The sequence below is a fragment of the Alexandromys fortis genome, unplaced genomic scaffold (assembly GCF_014885135.2).
Source record: "Alexandromys fortis isolate MF-2015 unplaced genomic scaffold, M_Fortis_MF-2015_v1.1 scaffold_31, whole genome shotgun sequence".
NCBI classification, from domain to species: Eukaryota; Metazoa; Chordata; class Mammalia; order Rodentia; family Cricetidae; genus Alexandromys; species Alexandromys fortis.
The window spans coordinates 10,252,062-10,266,026 of record NW_026067974.1 but is presented as its reverse complement, the minus strand read 5'-3'; positions in this window follow the sequence as shown (position 1 = coordinate 10,266,026).

The following is a 13,965-nucleotide window of genomic DNA, read 5'->3' as shown; positions in this document are numbered from 1 at the left end:
CATCTCGCCTGGTACTGCCCAGCTTGTGAGCCCAGCCCTGGCCTCTGCTCTCCTGTTGGGAAGAGAGAGGCACAAAGCCTGGAGTCCTCCTTCTCCCCAAACCTCTTTCTCCTACTATCTTCCTTTTCCTCCTCCTCTTCCTCTCTTCCCTCTCTCCCTCCCTCCCCCTTCCCTCCCTCCCTCCCTCCCTCCCTCCCTCCCTTTCTTTTCCTTCTCTCCCAAGTGGCACGGACCAGCCTGTGTGCCGGGCTGGCGCTCACAGCTGCAGCCCATCTGCTATGATTGAACGGTGACAGTGACGAGAGCGGAGCTAGGGGGAACGGGGGCTGCCCTGCCACCCCTTACCCCTCTCCTGTGCCAACCCCCACATGCTTCCTTGACCTCCAGAGTGAGACCATTCATTGTGCTGCGGCAGGCTGGGGGAATCCCACCCCTCTAAGCAGTGAGGGAATTCCTTTCCCTCCAACTAGATTCCTGGAGAGAAAAGGAAGGGAAGAGAAAGGAGGTGTGCAGAAAGGGAGCGTGTGGGGGGGGGGGTTGAAAGAGCCTACTGGGAGAAAAAAAAACCCTGCCCACATAACCTTGGATGAGGTAGGGGCCAGGGACACCAACTAGAACACAGATGAAGCTCCAAGTTGGGCAGCACTAACGCAGGTGCAAAGTCTGGTTTCTTTTGGACCACAGGAAAATGTCTTTGAGAACCGCAGGTGAAAAGAACTCTGCCCTTTGCCCAAGGATCTTGTTACTCTCCTTTTCATGTCATTTCCTCCCTCTGGAGCCTAGTAAATGTCCTCTCTCTCTCTCTCTCTCTCTCTCTCTCTCTCTCTCTCTCTCTCTCTCTCTCCTCTCCAGGAGTACTTTGGAAGACACCTGGGAAAACCCAGTCTTTATTGGTGTCCAAAGCGAGAGACGTAAGAAAGAAGCAAGGAAGTCCAGCTGAGTACAAGGGAGGATTTCCCCCACCGAGTCACAGAAAGTAAGTGGCGCTGAAGCAGAAGCTTTTACAGTTGTTATGTGCACACAGCTTGCTCAAGCACCACACATGAGCACCATTCATTTCAACAAGCCTGTAAGGCCAGGTCTACCCACAGGACACACAGGGTGCTGAGTGCTGAGGCACAGAAGCCTGGCTCTCCTTGGTAGGAAAAAAAGGGAAGACCAGGAGATCCAAAACTCTTCCAAAGGCAACCGAGCATCTTTTCCCTTACCTCCTCCCTTGCCAGTTCTCCATCCTTAATCATCACAGTACCAATCTCCAGTGAATGCCCACACATGTGGTTTCTGTCTCCTGCCACTGCCCATATTTGAGTAGAAACATTCTCAGGAAGGCACCTGCACTCCCAGGTCCCCTTGTGAGGATGCCATACACATGTGCTTGGCTACAAAGGCCCTTGCCTCCCTTGAGCCCTGGAAAGGTTGAGGAGGGAGCTCCACCTGACACACATCTTCTCTCCAGACACAGGATGTGTCTGGGTTTCTCATGGCCTCTTCTGGTCCTGCCATTTGTATCTCCACCCCTCTTTTGTCTCACACTGTCTTTCATGGATCCTTCATTTTTTTCATATGTTTTAACATTCCTTTTAATATTTATTTATTTTATGTGCATTGATGTTTTTCATACATGTGTGTTTGTGTGAAGGTGTTGGATCACCTGGAGCTGGAGTCAGACAGTTCTGAGCTGCCATGTGGGTGCTGGGAATTGAACCCGAGCCCTCTGGAAAAGCAGCCGGTGTTCCTAACTGCTAAGCCATCTCCAGCCCCTTTTCACAGCTAATTTTTATACGCTTTCACACATTGTTCTCCTTCCCTCTTTTCTCTCTCTTTTGTGTCCTCTCACCATTTCTTACTTTATATGATCCTTTTATGGTAAGTCTGCAGCCTCTAGAATATCTCTCTATTGGAGAATGGGCAGTTTTATGTTCCATAAGTTCCACAATTAAAGGGTTGCTGGTGGGAGAAGTCTCCCCAGCACGCAGTTTCACTGGAGAGGAAGAAAGGAACCTATAATCCAATCTGAGGAATAAGCATTAGGCAGCCACTAAATCTTTGCAATCCTCACAGCAAATCCAGACCAACACTGTTGTCTATTTGGGGTTAAGAAGTGAGGTGGCATTGATGAGGTGGTGCACCCCTGGAACCCCTACATTTGGGAGGTTTGCATACAGGAGGTAAGGAATCCAGAGGTCAAAGCCAGCCTCAGCTACACAGTGAGTCTCCGGAAGGCTGGGCTGCAGGAGACCCTATCTAAAACATAAGAAACAAGGAAAAATATCAACAAGGTGGTCCTGGGAACAGGCTGTATTCCTTGTTACTGGGGAAGTTGGGGGAGAAAGATCTTGCCTGGGCTAGAGAGCCAGTTCAGGGTCAGCCTATTTGGCTTAACAAGACGTTGTCTCAAAAGAAAAAGTTTTAGAAAAAAAGGCTAAGTAGGGGGCTCCCTGGGAAGAGGGGTGAAGCCAGGCCACCTGAGAAGATGAATGGGGTTTGGAGTTTATTTAACCTATGAGGAGAAGTGGTTTGAGATTCTCCCTGGCCTTGATGGCATAGGCAGGGGCGTGGTCATCTCGGAAGTGGCCACTGTGTATTTCTCAGGCTCACGGGAAAAATGAATGATCTAACTTCCTTATCATGGGCTTTGATGGATTGATATAGGCATGGCTCTGGGGTCAATGGCTGCTATGTGTCCAGGGTTTTGGATAACATTGATTAAGGGAACACTTTCCTGACTGATGGGGGGGGGCAACCAAAAAGGAAAAGAACTCAGCCAGTCATCTACTCCTGATAGAAGGCTACCAAGTATATTATATAGCAAGGGTTTGTTATGTAATGCTTAATAAAAATGAAAACAGATGATGTAGCTCAGCTTGCTGAGCATGTGTGAGACCCTAGTTTCAATCTTTAACAGTACATTGAGTAAATAAAATAAAAAAATAAACAAGTGAGGGGAAGATTATCTCAGGGCTAGTACAGGACTATCTCAGGGCTAGTATAGGACTATCTCAGGGCTAGTATAGGACTATCTCAGGGCTAGTATAGGACTATCTCAGGGCTAGTATAGGACTATCTCAGGGCTACTATAGGTGGCACATGAAAGGGACAACAGAAGGTCACAACCCCCCCAATCCATGTATCTCCCCTGCAGAGTCCTGAAGGTAGAGAGGGACAGATCCTTGAGCCTGAGACTGTCCTTAGCAGGGTCTGGAGGCTGAGGTCACCTTGCTGCTCACCTCCCTTTCCCTGACTCAGGTCAGGTGTCTCTTAGTTGCCCTGATATCTTCTTAGACCCGTTCTTCCTTTATTCACCATTTTATCTCTCACTTCTCTGTTTTTTCTTACCCTTCCTCCATTTCCAGCTTTCTTTCTCCCCAAGTTTTTCTGTCTCATCCTTCTGTAAAGAAGTGGTCAACCATTCTAGTTTCAGCACCACGGACAGAGACCCCAAAGGCCTGAGACTTCTACCCAGTTCTGCGCAAGTGCAGACTTCTTTCACGTTTCCTTGGGGCGGGGGTGGGGGGTGCGGGTGAGTGCGTACCCGAGTCTGTGTGAACGCCTGTGTCTGTGCCACTCTGGGGCACAAGCCCGTGGGCGTCTCTGGGTGCATCTGCGTGTTTGTATCTGTCTGAGCTGTGTCCCCGCCTGCTCCCCATGTCTCTGGCTGGGAAAGGGGACAAGATGGGGACGCTCCGTTCTGAAGGTGGGGGAGGCAGCGGGTGGCTTGGTATCCCAGCCGGTCCTGGGGGCGTCATCCTTGCCCAGACGTACGCCAAGCACCATGTGTCATGTGTGCCAGCAGGCACAGGCTAAGGGCATTCTGCCCAACTTGAGAGGAGGTAGAGGAGGCAGGGAGCAGGAAGAGGGGAGCTGAGCTCAGAGCTCTGGGACCAGAGCCTGTCTTTATTCCTAAGACTGGACCACAGGAACAAGTGTGAGGAGTCCAGGTCACCTCCCACCTTCGTAAGGACCCTCACAAGCTGATAATCAGTCTCCCACACAAATATACTGGGAGACACAGGAGACTGGGCTCTTCTGGCTTTCAGTGAGTGCATGCAGATTACCCAACCCTTCCACATCAGAGCCTGAATGAATATGCAGGCATCCACAAGTCCTCAGAGGGTGGAAGATACAGGAGCCCTCTCTTGTATCACAGAGTAAGATCTTGCACCTCAAAAGTGTGAGCTCCTCCTACTGTGAACCCAAAGAACCACACCACAAATCTGGTAGTTTCAAGGAGAGATGTGCCCTCTCCAAGAAAGGGACATAGTTCCCCAGCACACTGCAGACCCTCCCGACATCAGAGGGTCACAGGTGTCTGTCTTCAGCACTCAGGCCAGGGCAGGAGAACTGCCCAGGTGCTTCACTTGAGGAAGAATGGGGGGAGGGGTCACAAAAATGGCTCCCCTCTCTGCCCACAGACTGGTGTACTAGCAACAATGTTATACTTTCTTAGCTCTGTTCAAAGCGGCTATAGACCCTCACACACATTGTTTCACAGTGAGGTTTTATTCTTTTGTTGTTGTTAATATCATTACTAGAAGCAGGTTCAAGCCGGCTGATGGTGGTGCACACCTTTAATTCCAGCACTCTGGAGGCAGAGGCAAGCAGATCTCTGTGAGGTTCCAGGCCAACCTGGTCTACACAGCTAGTTCCAGGACAGCTAGGGCTGTTACACAGTGAAACCCTCTCTTCAAAACAAAACAAAACAAAACAAAACAAAACAAAAAAAGAAGAAAGAAAGAAAGAAAGAAAGAAAGAAAGAAAGAAAGAAAAAGGAAAAAGAAGAAGAAACAGGGTCTTACTGTATAGCTCTGGCTGTTCTGAAACTGTGGAAGATCCCCTTGCCTCTACTTCCCCCAGTGTTGGGACTAAAAGTGTGCCCTACCACACCCCAGCCACTGTGAGATTTTAAACTGATCACCCAAGTGATGGGAGACGGGTAAACTGATAAAGACCCTCCTGCACAAGCATGAGCAACGCGAGTTCAGACTCCCCAGGACCCAGAAAACAAACCAGGCATGATGGTATGCACCTCAATCCCAGCGCTGGGGAGGTGGAGACAGGAAGATCCCTGGAGCTTGCTGGTTAACCTTTCCATTGGATTTAGCAAGCTCCAGGTTCAGGGAGAGAGACCCAATCTCAAGGAAATAGAGTGGAGGGTTGGTGAATTGGCTCAGCTGTGAAGACACTTGCCATATAAGCCTGAAGCTCAATCTCCATAACTCACATAAAGGCAGAAGGAGGTATCTAACTCCTCAGAGTCCACACCAACCTTCGGCCTCCATATCCGTGTGCTCACATTTGCACATGCACTTGCACACACATGTAACAACATGCACACACACACACTCAAGTAAAAAGTGAGGGCTGGCAAGAGGGATCAGTGGTAAAGGTGCTTGCTGCCAAGGCTGACATCCTGAGTTCAAATTCTAGGGCTCTCACATGGGGGAAGAAGAAAACAGACCCAGCCAGTTGTCTTCTGACCTTTCCATGTATGACGCACACAGGCACACAGACAAACAAACACACAGTAAATAAATGGGAAGATTTAAAATAAAAATGACCTTTCAAGCCGGGCGGTGGTGGTGCACGCCTTTTAATCCCAGCACTCGGGAGGCAGAGGCAGGCGGATCTCTGTGAGTTCGAGTCCAGCCTGGTCTACAAGAGCTAGTTCCAGGACATGCTCCAAAACCACAGAGAAACCCTGTCTCGAAAAACCAAAAAAAAAAAAAAAAAAAAAGACCACCTTTTAAGGCTTTTAGCTTAGGATGAGAGTCTGGGGAAAGGGCACCAGGTCAGATCCTGAGGGTGACAAAAAGAAGCCCCTGAAACAGTCCAAGGAGATGGTGAAAAGAATAAGTCTTTGATGAAGCAAGACAATGAGGAGAGAAAGAAACGCGAGGGGCCCAAAGCGAAAGCTGCAGGGTTTTTGGTCACAGGAAAGACTAAGAGAGCCAGACTAAACCAGCTGTTTTTTTGTGGCTAAGATGTCATCCCTACTTAAACACCTGGATTTCCCGGACTCTTTGGTACATTATAATCAACTTTTGGAGAGAGAAGGAGGAGGGAGGAAGGGAAGAGCATTCGACTGGAGGGTGTGGCTCAAGCCAGGGGTCCTTCGGTCGTCGCTGAATTAGTTTCCTCCTTGCTGTATTGCTTTCGTCTTGGTTAGGGTTTCTGTTGCTGTGATAAAACACCAGGACTGAAAGAAACCCGAGGAAGAAAGGGTTTGTTCCAGGTAACAGTCATCACTGAGGGAAGTGAGGGCAGGAACCTTGAGGCAGGAGCTGATGCAGAGGCCAAGGAAGAACACTGCTTCCTGGCTTGTTCCTCGTGGCTTGTGCATCCTGTTTTCTTTTCTTCTTTCATTCTTTCTTTCCTTTGTTTTTTGAGACAGGTTCTCTCTATTCTGTAGTTCTGGCTATCTTGGAACTTACTCTGTAGACCTGGATGGCCTCCAACTTACAGAAATCCACCTGTCTCAGCTTCCTTGGTGCTAGGATTGAAGGCATGCGCCACCACTGCCCAGTCTTGGCCAGCTTTCTTATAGCGACCAGGACCACCAGTCCAGGGGTGGTAGCACCTACCGTGAACTGTACCCTACCATATCAATTGCCAGTGTAGAAAATGCCCCATAGTGCTGCCTACAAGACACACCCACGGAGACATTTCCTCAACGCAGGCTCCTCCACAGACAACACTGTGTCAAGTTGACATCAAAATTAGCTAGCACAAATTTTTAAAATTTTTAAAGACTTATTTTATTTTATATGCACGAGTGTTTTGCCTACATGTATGAACGTGTACCACATGTGTGCCTGGTACCGTGGAGGTCAGAAGAGAGCATCAGATCCCCTGGATCAGAAGGTTGTGAATCACTTTGTCAGTGCTGGGATCGAACCCAGGTCCTCTGCGGGAGCAGCAGTGCTCTCAACCACAGAGCTGATGCCACAGCTCCAGCACAGTTTCTTTGTAAAACTTTATTTTATGTGCATTGGTGTGAGGGCGTCAGATCCCCTGGAACTAAAGTTACAGACAGTTGTGAGCTGCCATGTGGGTGCTGGGAATTGAACCCAGGTCCTCTGGAAGAACAGCCAGTACTCTTAATCTCTGAGCCATCTCTTCAGCCCCTCTAGAACAAATTTTTTAAAAAACATCTTTTTTTATATGTTTTTATTTTTAAAATTTAAAGACTTGGTCAGGCAGTAGTGGCGCACGCCTTTAATCCCAGCACTCAGGAGGCAGAGGCAGGCGGATCTCTGTGAGTTCGAGGTCAGCCTGGTCTACAAGAATGAGTTCCAGGACAAACTCCAAAGCTACAGAGAAACCTTGGCTTGAAAAATGAAAAAAAAAAAAGATGTAAAGACTTATTTTCTGTGTATGAATGTTTTGCCAACATGTGGGTATGTATGTCACAATGTGTGCTTGGTGTTGTGGATGGTTGTGAACCACCACGTGGGTTCTGGGAATCAAACCCTGGGCTTTCACAAGAGCAACAAGTGCTCTTGGCCAGTTAGCCATCTAAGACCAGGCCCAATTATTTTATTATTAGTACTGTGGAAAAAGAGGTTGGCGAGACTGACGGACCGTATGGCCAAAGACTCTGCTTCAGAGTGTGAACAATGATGAGTCCTCAGTGAATTCAAACTGGTGTGAATCGAGTGTGGGAACCCCGGCAATGTCAGAAGTTGGAAGGGACAGGGATGGCGATGCTCTCTTCCAGGTAGAGGCACAGGCTCCCCAGTGCAGCAGGAGAAAATGAGAGCTATGTGGAGCAAAGGGCTAGCTGGGCAGCAACTGAGTACAGAGGTGGGAGGAGACGCCCTTGGGCTGGGCCTTCTGCACCTCATCACCCAGGGCTGGAAAGCCTTGCAAGGATCTCTCACCCCAGATCTGAGCTCTTTCCTCAAGTCTGTTTCTAGTTCTTCTCTTGACTTCCTCACTTCAATAATGGTAACAATTACCCACCCAATTGGTTGCATAAGGCAGTCACCCCTGAGTTCTTCTTCTTTTTTTTTTTTTTTTTTTTTTTTTTTCTTGGTCTTTCGAGACAGGGTTTCTCTGTGGTTTTGGAGCCTGTCCTGGAACTAGCTCTTGTAGACCAGGCTGGTCTCGAACTCACAGAAATCCGCCTGCCTCTGCCTCCCGAGTGCTGGGATTAAAGGCGTGTGCCACCACCGCCCGGCCCCTGAGTTCTTCTTAACCCTACTCTTTACATGGATTCTTACAGGGGCACTGTTGTTTATTTCAAAATGTACCCCAATTCCAGGTTCTTCCCTCAGCACTTTCTTATATAGCAGAATAAGCCACTTCTCCCTTCGGCCTCTGCTCTAGTCTTGTCCTATTTAACTAGCTGATGTGTGTGTGTGTGTGTGTGTGTGTGTGTGTATGTACAAGTGCCAGGGTGGGTGTGGAGATCAGAGCACCACTCTGTGGATCCATCTTGTACCTTGCTGAGACAGAGTCTCTCTTGATGTTTCTGCTGTGCCACCTACTCCAGGCTAGCTGGTCTCCCAGGTTAGCTGGTCTTCCAGGCTAGCTGGTCTTCCAGCTTTCGGATGATTCTCAGGTCTTCACCTCCCATCTTGCTTTAGGATTACAGATTTGGGCTACAATATCTAGCATTTTCTCTGAGTTCCAGGGATTAAACTCCAGGCGTGGGTCCCTAGGCTTGGGTGACTGGGGGTTCCCCTTGCTGAGCCATCTCCTTTTCATGGCTCCATGCCTCCCACCTTTGTTGAAAGACAAAGTCTCAAGCTGTAAGCCAGGCTGACGTGGAAGTCATGGGAATCCACCTGCCTCAGCCTCCCAAGGGCTGGGATTACAGGCATGAGCCACCATGCCTGACCTAGGGTAATCCTTTGAAAAACCCAAACTGAGTCTGGGTGTGGTGGCCCATGCCTTTACTCCCAGCACTTGGGAGGAAGAGGCAGGTGGATCTCTGTGAGTTCAGGGCCAGCCTGGTTTACAGAGGGAGTTCCAGGACAGCCGGGGCTACACAAGACAAGGAAACTCTGTCTTGAAAAACAAAAATAATCAAATAAATAAAAACACAAACTGGGGTGCTAGGGAGGTGGTTCAGTGGTCAGGATGAATACTTCCCTTTCAGAGAACCCAAGTTTGATTCCTAATACCCACATCAGGTGGTTCACCACCTCCTGTAACTCTAGTCCCAGAGGAATAACCTTTGACTTCTGCAGACAGCCACACTCATGCCCACATACCCACAAACATACATGTAATTAAATGTAGAAGAACTGGAGAGATGGAGGCTCCTTGAGGACCGGGACCCCCATATCTGTTCTATTTTTCTCCATACACAGCTCTTGTGAAGTGTGTTGAAAGACAGGTTTCATTAATGCTTTGTGGGCTTTGAAGAGGGGCGTGGAAACGTGAGTCAGTCCTGCCGCCATGGCTTAAACCTGCTTCATTAAGGACTAGCCTCCCCTCTCTCCCTTCCTCTCAGGAGGCCTGTCTCCTGGCAGCCTCCTAATTATATTTTACTTGACTATAAATCTTTTTGTTAAATGTAATTGAATAATACACCTTCCGAATCATCGCATTAACCTAGCATCCGCTTGAAGGTGGTAATTAGCTCCCGAGAATTTCTCACTAGTCTGAAGAAGGCCTGACTCCCGGATCCTTTGCCACCAGCCTTGAATGTGTAGGCCAGCCCTGCATCCCTGAGAAAGGGCGCCTGCGAAGGAGCCACACACTCAGGCTCCTTTCTCTCCTCCTTCCCTGGCAGACTCAAACAGCCAGAGCAGCACCCTGCCCCCAGCCCAGCGCTCCCTCTAGGATCTAGGGTCTGTGAAGTTCCTTTCATCCTCTCCAGGACTCCTGGCTCGGAGCAGTCTCAGCTGGAAGGTCAGAAAGAAGGGAGAGGAAGGGGGCAAATGCGCTGCAGGCACCTGACATGAGCCAGGCCTGCTCCAGCAAGCCGTGCAGCTGTCTGAATACTAAGAGGCTCCGAAGGCTGGGGTAGAACTCATTGAAAAGCAAGGGGCGGCAGCAGGACTTGGTGGCATGAGCCTGTAGTTCCAGGACCACCGGGAAGGCTGAGGCATGAGGGTAGCTACACTGTAAAGACCAGTCCCAAAACAAAACAAAAACAAACAACAAACCCCACCAAAGTCTCAGGGTCTTAGAACCCAAGTTCCCAGGGTGGCCTGTAGTCGTCAGTACCCTAGGTCCTGTCTAGTTCCTCAGCTCCCTGGTCTCTCCGGCCTGACCTCTGGGTCACCCTAGTCAGGTTCTTTCTTTCATATCCCAGACCCGATTCATCAGTCAGTGAATATGTCTGATATATCTGGCCCCCTCCTGGGGCAGGCCAGCTCGTCATCTCTCTCTTCCAGACATTATCTGCTACTGTTCTTGGTTGGGTATGACTGTAGTGTTGTGTACCCCTCTCCATCCATTTTTGATACATCAGCCAGGACAATTAATAATAATAACAACAACAATAACAACAATACAGGTGTAGTGGCACATGCCTTTAATCCCAGCATTCGGGAAGCAGAGGCAGCAGATCTCTAGGCCAGCCTGATCTACAGAGCAAGTTCCAGGATAGTCAGGGCTATACAGATAAACTCTTTTTAGAAAAACCAAATAAATAAATAAAATGCAGCTTTATTCAGATATGCATTCATATACAGTTTAAAAACAATGACTTTTAGTATAGTCATAGATTCCTGTGAAATCTTCATAATTACTTTTGGGACCAGGAGGACCAGTGGGTGACAGTGTTTGACGTCAAGCCCACTGACCCAAGTTCAATCCCTGGGAACCACATGAGGAGAGACCAACTCCCAAAGGGTGTCTTCTGTCCTCAACACATGTACTTTGTGGTCCATGCATACATATACACACACAACAAATAAACACAAATAAAATTACAATTTTAAGGGACTCAGTAGCACTTGCTGGTTTCCGAGAGGACCCAAGTTCAGTTCTCAGCACTTTGGTCAGACAGCTCACAACCAGCTGGAACGCCAGCTTCAGGCACTCCAAGGCTTCTGGCCCAGATGAGTGCCTACACTCACGTACACACACACACACCCCCCACATACAAACATAAATAATTAAAAATAATAAAAACAAAGAATTAAAGCTATTTCTAAAAGTCTATTTTAAACACTTTAAACACCATCCCCTCAAATCCAAATCCATCGTTTGCTGAACAACCCCAGTACTAGGCAACCAGGGCTAATGTTTTTTTGTTCATTTGTTTTTGAGACAAAGTCTTTTGCAGCCCAGGCTGGCCTCCAGCTCAGTGTATAGAATGACCTTGAACTCTCCATCCTCCACCTCCTGAGTTCTGGGATTATAGAAGTGTGCCACCACTTCTTCTGTCGTCTCTGTGTCTCTCTCTGGTTTCTCAAGACAGTGTTCTCTGTGTAGCCCTGGCTGTCCTACACGCTCTGTGGACCAGGCTGGCCCTCGACTCACTGAGGTCCACCTGCCTCTGCCTCCCGAGTGCTGAGATTAAAGGCGTGTTCCACCACCAGCAGGCTCTTCGTCTACCTCTTAAATGCTGGGATTGCATGAGTGTAGCACTGTGCCTGGCTCATTTACTTTTGAGGGGAATCGGGAGTTGAGACGGGGTCTCACTGTGCAGTACTGGGTGACCTGGAACTAACTGTTGGTCTTGAAATCACAGAAATCTGCCTGCCTTCATCCCCTGAGTGCTGGAATTTAAAAAAATGAGCACCACACCTTCACTCACTTTAAACATTTTTTAATTTTGTGTGTGTGGGGGGGTGATGTGGCAGGGGAGGTGTAGTGTGTGGTGTGTGTGGTGTGGTATGTGTATGTGTGTGTAGGGGGAGGCGTAGTGTGTGTGTTGTGGTGTGTGTGAGAGTGGTGTGTGTGTGAGTAGTGCGTATGTGTCAAATCCCCCTGAAGCTGGAGTTATACCTGATGTGTGGTGGGAATCAAACTTGAGTCCTCTGTAAGAGCAGTATGTGCTCTTAACCACTGTTGAGCCATCTCTTTAGCCCCCTTACATATTAAAAAAACAAAAAGGAAAAGAAAAAAAGACCACTTTTTCTGTAAGTTCACATCTGAGAGTCTGCCTTGTGTGTGTGCTCTCAGCACCAGAAGGAGCATCAGGTGCCCTGAAGCCAACGTTTCAGGCAGTAACGAGCTGCCCGACAGGGGCCATCCACAAGAATAGCAAGTACTCTTAGCTTAGCAAGTCATCTTTCAATGTAGTAACACTTTCGAGCCAGGTGTATAGTAGCACAGGCCTATAACTTCAGCGCTTGGAAAGTGGACGGAATTCAAGGTCATTCTCAGCTACATTTGAAGGTTATCCTGGCCTATAGGAGAACTTGTCTTAAAAAAAAAAAAAAAACTCACAAGCTTCATTGAATCTTCTGTTGAAAGCAAGGATATACCTTGGGCCCTTGATTGAATCCCTCTAAATTTCTGTTTTTTTTTAATTATGTGTGTGTGTTTTGGGTATGTGGTGTGTGTATATTGTGTGTGTTGTATGCAGTGTGTGTATGGTGTGTGGTAATATGTGTGTGTATGTTGTATGTGGTGTATGCAGTGTGCGTGTGGTGTATGTGTGTGTACGGTGTGTGTGTTGTATGCAGTGTGTGTGTATGGTGTATTGTGTGTGTATGGTGTATGGTGTGTGTAAGATGTGTGTGAGTGGGTACATGCTTTCCACACCAAGAACACCGAGGCAGAGAACAACCTGTGCACTCAGGTCTCTCCTTCCACCTTTATTGCTGGGATCGAACTCAAGTCTTCGGGTTGGTGTGGCAAACTCTTTTACTGATCTCGTGGGTCCCTTGAATCCTACATATTTTTTATAGTTGATAGAAAATTCCTCCTTGCCTGTCCCCTGCCTGCTTCCCTCTCTCCTGTTCAGTCTCCCTGCAGGAGCTGTGGCGATCTTTTGCAAAGTCATTTTGGCATGGCTCCTGTGCTCAGAATCTGGCCCGAGCCCTCCATTCCTCATCCTGGAAGTCTGCCTCCACCCACCCATCCTCAAGGCTGCTGCCCCCTTGCCTGCTGCTGTCCAGTCCACTCGTCCTCCCCCACGTCTGCACGGCTCCATAGCCGGGCACCGGTGCTCCAAAGCCACCTTCCAGTCCTAGACCACTTCTGACCTCCATGACCTTGGGGAGCAGCAGCACTCTCCCCCTTCTAGAACGCAAATGATCTAATGCCTTCCGTCTGTCTCCCCAGCCAGAATAAAACTCCCTGAAGGCAAGGCTCTCTGTAGTGTCTCAAGCCTCACACGGTACCAGACACACAAGAGCATGCCCGAGGATAACCATGTAGCTATATCAATGGGGAACACTTACCTGCCGTGCACAGGCTTGGAAAGAACCTGCTCAGGCAGCTTGTTCCTCCTCCATGCTAACAGTCCAAAGCTGGGTTTCTTCCCCTAAAAAGTTATTTTGTCTGTTTCAGCTCTCCCAACCCCAGCTCTTCACAAAACTTAATAAGGAGCCTTTCATTGATACCAGGCCCCTTTCAGAATATCTCCCAGAACAGTCAGCAACAGGTTCTCAGAGCTCTGGACACCGCCCCCTTCCACCCACCCTTCGTCACTCCTTCCTGTCTCCTCCAACTCGACGTGTCTCTCAGATGCTGGTGGGGGTGACGCAGGAGACAAAAGCTGGTTGGTCTTCCCTTGTGGGGGTGGGCAGGAAGGAGAGGTTGGGGTTCCAGCAGTCCTAGCTCTGCCCTAGAAGAGCTGAGTAGTCCAGAGGGGTTACTGACATCTCTGAACCTCAGTCTCCTCGTCTGTTAAGTGGGTCTGTTGATAACTGATCTGCTGCACAGTGCAAGTTAGGGATGGCTGGTAGGAAGTTCCTCACCGTCCCTTCTGTCTGGACCAGAATGGTGGCTTTCCCGCCCATCTCACCCTGCTTGAACCCAAACCCTAATCCCTGCCACAATTTTTTTCTTGAGACAGGGTCTTGAGTATCCCAGGTTGACCCCCGATTTGCT